This window comes from Melanostigma gelatinosum (genome assembly GCF_949748355.1).
Source record: "Melanostigma gelatinosum genome assembly, chromosome: 14".
NCBI lineage: Eukaryota > Metazoa > Chordata > Actinopteri > Perciformes > Zoarcidae > Melanostigma > Melanostigma gelatinosum.
This window is the reverse complement of record NC_136647.1, coordinates 24,304,362-24,309,316: the sequence shown is the minus strand read 5'-3', so window position 1 is coordinate 24,309,316 and position 4,955 is coordinate 24,304,362. Positions and strand designations below refer to the sequence as shown.

The 4,955-nt window shown below is 39.6% G+C and overlaps 1 protein-coding gene across 3 annotated transcripts in view; it reads right to left on the bottom strand.

The window, feature by feature from the left end:
• Window positions 1-3,972: 3,972 nt before the first annotated feature.
• LOC306788248 (RAC-beta serine/threonine-protein kinase-like) overlaps window positions 3,973-4,955 on the bottom strand; it is a 15,448-nt gene continuing 14,465 nt past the window's right edge. For all 3 annotated transcript variants that reach the window (XM_079283685.1, XM_079283687.1, XM_079283686.1), the window contains one exon: window positions 3,973-4,955. This exon is cut by the window's right edge and continues 1,173 nt beyond it. The gene's annotated coding sequence lies outside the window, so the exon portion shown is untranslated.

Genomic DNA, 4,955 nt, shown 5'->3' with positions numbered 1-4,955 from the left:
ACGTCTACCCTACTTCCTCCGGTCTCAGTGCACTCGGCCGAGAGGCCACCCTGGCCCCGGGCGCTCCTACCAGTCGCGTCGGTTATGGCAGCTTCCCTCTTCTGGATCCGTGATCTTGGTAAATGCCAGGTTAGGTTTTAACGGCTAGGATTACTTCTAAAGCCGCAAGGGATTGTTAAGTGGATTCGGTCTCTCGGATAACCTTACAGAACTCAGTTGTTAGACATACAATGGATTTAACTTTTTACTGCCACGAGGAACTTTTACTACTTAAGCAAATAAATGCACTTGAGAAATTTACTTTAAATGCAGATTAGATTTTTATTGCAGGTTATATTTAGTTAGTTAGCAAGGGTTAAGCTACAGCTCACATAAAATGTTACTACACTTGATTCGTTATCTTAATTTTCTTCTTTAGATTATACTCATTGGTTTATAGATGCAGAGACGGCCCAGTGGGAGCTGGATTTCGATGGTGCAATGAAAAGGTTATTTTGGAGTTGTTAGGAGCGAAGGTCTGGCCAGACCCTCGGCCCTCCTGCTCCCGCAGCAGAGTCCGTTCAACAGTCCTCAAGGCTCAGTACAAAGTCTTTCTAGGACTGCCGCGTTCCTCCGTTGTTCAGTTGTTAAAGTCGAGCAGTGGGGAGAGGAAAATCTCCGTCTTTCAATCTTTGTCCACGAACAGCGGTCTTCTTTTCGTGAACAGAGATGAAGTCCTCGAATACTTCAGTTGCAATCGTCCGTATCTTCTTCTCAGAGCGTCTGGACGGCTCGTGTAGAAATCCCAGCCTGCGTATCGCAAGCATCTCCTTTTATCCTTGATTTGGGCTGTCTGTTCCCCCCCTCCTATTCTGAACACATGATCTTCATCCCACCCTTATGTGTGTGTGCTTATGTATGGAAAGTACCGGAGTTCTCCTCTTGCTTCTATGAGTCATCTCTTGCAACAGACTTTGCTGCCGCGTGTCTGTTTTTCCGACCTACGCCCAAAACATCTGTTCCTGACTCACTTGTTTCTGGAAGGTTCCATATTTCCCCAAAACTTCTTTCATACACACACTTTTCACATCTCAACTCTGTTGCACAGAGCATTATTATAATCAGTTTTTACATTTGTTAAATCACTCTGTCTGTTTACACATTCGTTATATAATGATCATAAACCTTATCTTTTGATTACACTTTAACTATTGATTTCTGAGTATATGCTTCGTGCCTTTATATCCTGACTTTCCCCTGATCGTGTAGCATGTATCCAAGGCGGCTTTTTCTGGGATCTCAACTCTTCTCGACAGTGGGATGCATAACTATAACGCTCGCTTGTAAATAATTGAAGTGTGAGGGTCTATATTAAAAACATAGTGGTTTTTACTCAATTTATACAACCAAGATTAATATTAATTAAAGCTGCAAGCAGTATTGATCGGGCCCTCACAACTTCACGCTCGTTGAGGGTACTGAAAGGACTCTGGTTGACGCGGCCATGCATTTCTGTGACCAACATACACTGCGTGCATGAGTTAGATAATATTTCCTGCGTTTCCTGCGTAGACCAGCACCGTAGCAAGATCATGTTGCCAGGTCTTAAGCCTCAAATGTTTTGAGTGTACATCCGATACAATCATACATGTAAGCCTTTAAAGATCATTAAGAAAATGAATGTGTGTGAATGCGCTTCAGTGTTTGTAACATAACAGTCTGTCAGTTTACTGGGATGGGGTTCAACTCCCTGCAGTGTCCTGCTGATTGTATTTGAACTTAACTTTCATGTAACAGAGCAGTGGTGCCATTTGCTGTTACTTGAACACTTTAATTTAACACTGTTTTCATTTTAAGCTCTTCTGTAAGTTTAGATTTTAGTGTGAAGCATTCATTATAAGATTTAACCTGATTGTCATGAAGAAGCTCTGGACAGATCATTTATACTCATGCCCACTGACATGGTTTGAGATCCACTGTTATCTAACTGTTGCTCTCCAAACATCTCAGTTTGCACATATTTAGATCAGAGAAGTCTTTTTCTCATGGTGTACCCACAAACCCTTTCAATAAGTTCAGTGTTTGGGCCGCTGTAATTATAGAATCCTGCATACGTCCGTGCTTATCAGTAGGTGGCGCTATGACTATGAGTTAATATTGGCATCCAGAAGTCCTAAAATCATGACAGTAATCAAGCATGTCAAGTTTGGGACAGTTTTGACAAAGTACAGTTGAGTTACAAAAGCTTGATGGATGATGGTGAACCATGTAAAATGGCCATCACACCAAGTCCATGTTGTTCAATGAAACCTCAAGCTTTTAGTAACTTTTAATCGCTAAGGTCTTTAGATTGTTCTGACCAAATTCCAAGTTGATCGGATTAATTCCCTAGGAGGAGTTCGTAGTACAGCATCTGGAAATGGAAAAAAACACGAGAAATTCATACAAAATTCAAAATGGCTGACTTCCGGTTGGGTTTAGAGCATGGACCCCTTAGACTTTTTTTTAAGTCTACATGATGTGCTTACCAAATTGTGTAAATCTATGTGAAACATACTGTGAGGGCTGCTTCGTCGAAATTGTGTAGGGGGCGATATCGAACCGAATTACCAATCTGAAGCATTAAAACCATAATATATAACTATATTTTTTACTTTGAATGTGTATCCCAAGTTTGCTTCAGTTTCGAGCATTTTTAGCCCCTCAAGATCACCTTCGTTTTTCACGGCGAAGACTGCGTTGCCACAGCAACGGCGTTTGACAAAACATCAAAAGCTTAATGAACTGGCATTATGAACTTCTTACGTTTGTGTGGAACTAATTTGGTATTGATTTGATTTACCTCCTAAGAGAAACAAGCCAAGGTATAAAGACTTTAACTTCCTGTTACCAGGAGGTGGCACTATGACTATGATTCAAAATTGGCCTGCAGATGTCTTCAGGATTCTAATAAAACATGTGAAATCTGGTAAAGATCTGATGATGTGGAGTTGAGTTACATTCATTTATTTGTTCATGGCGAAGGATTGAAATTTGCCGAGCAGCCACGTCGCCGCCCTTCAACAACTTCTTACAATCTTCACACTGAAGCATTCTCAAGGTCTTAAGACTTTTCTGACAAAACTTTAGAGGGATCTGATTAATCTATGAGGAGCAGGATGTCAAAGTACACAACTTACAACTAGGTGGGACTATGATTCTAAATTGTCTTATAGATGTGTTCCGGGTCAGGATGTTATGACATATGAGAAATTTGGAGAAGATTAGAAAATGTACGGTCGAGTTACAACTTCCTTTTTCATGGCGAATGGTGTTTTTTGACGCCACGGATACATAGTAGGCTACCATAACTTTTTGATCTTTGAGTAACTTTTAAATGCCAAGGTCTCAACAGCATACTGACCAAATCTGAAGTCAATCGGGTCAAATCTCCCAGCACTGCCAGTCTTATCACCTCCATGCCATGCCGCATTGATGCAGTAATTCATGCAAATGGCGCCCCAACCAAGTATTGAGTGCATACTGTACATACTTTTCAGTAGGTCAACATTTCTGGATTAAAAATCCTTTTTTTAATTGATCTTATGTAATATTCTAATTTTTTGAGATACTGCATTTCGGGTTTTCATTAGCTGCAAGCCATAATCATCAAAATTAAAAGAAATAAATGCTTGAAATATATCACTGTGCGTGTAATGAATCTATCATATATGAGCTTCACTTTTGAATTACTGAAATAAATAAACTTCTCGATGATATTCTAATTCATTGAGATGCACCTGTATTGTGAGCATGCTGTTCCAACACACAGGAGTGAAAGGTGGCAAGTCAGGAAACCTGCTTTGGGCAAAGAAGTCAGGATGAACGAAACACTTCCAGTCTCAAGGTAAACGGTTGTTCACCTACCACCGCTTTGATGTGCTTGATATTCACAGGTGCTTCAGCAACTTACAGCATAGGGATGAAAAGAAAATCAAGACACAAACATGAGGATGTATTAAGACAGTTAAAAAATGTGTATTGGATCACTGTCTTTCAGCATTACATTCACAGACAAATAGAAAATAATTGAAACCACATACAATTCTTTCAACCATTATGAATTTCCTAAATTAGAGACTACCAGTGAAGGATGTTCAGAGTACAGGAAGGAAGCGGGAAAAGAGCCAAAACAAAAACTGAAATGATTTCAAAAGAGCACATGTGATAGAAGCTCTGTGAGCAACAGGAAGCAGGTTGTCTGCACCAGCTCTTTTATTTATTACCAGTGACTCATCAGTGTAGCACCAATACAATGTTGGGCACATATTCATGTACAGTATAAAACCCAGTATTGCAAATCTTAACGGTGAACCTCCCCTTTTTAACATTTAATGATGTGCAGCAATGAATAATAGATGGGAAGAACTGGAAATAATAAAAAGGCATACTTGCAAGTCATTGCACTCAAACACAAAATCTCACAATGGACCATGTTCATGATATACACAGCTCGCTGGATGACCAAGCTCTCCAGCTTGGTCAAGTGTGAGAAGCAGCAGTGGTGTGGATTTACAAAGAGATGACATACACAATAGCCAGGAGGACATTCAAACTTGTAAAGTTTCAAACAGGTTAAGTATCAAATGGTGAGTTATGATCTGAGGAAAGACTAATTTCATAGAAAGTCTACAAACATACATTATAAAACATGTATACGGGAACTGGAAATATTACAGGGGTAGCTTTGAATGGTAAGAAAGGATGACACTCCAAATATGAACATGTGGTCTGAAAGCACTGTGAATTTGTTTGCTTGGTGTTTTTTTCAGAAATAGTGCTGATACAACATCTGAGTTTCAGTAGATATACTTTAATACCTACTGTTTATGGTTTCTACTTACTTTTTTCATGTAACCAAAATAGAAGCCAAAGTTCTTGTTAAATGTTGTCTGCATTCAACCGTGCAAGTACTTTGGGGAAATTGAAAGTCAAAA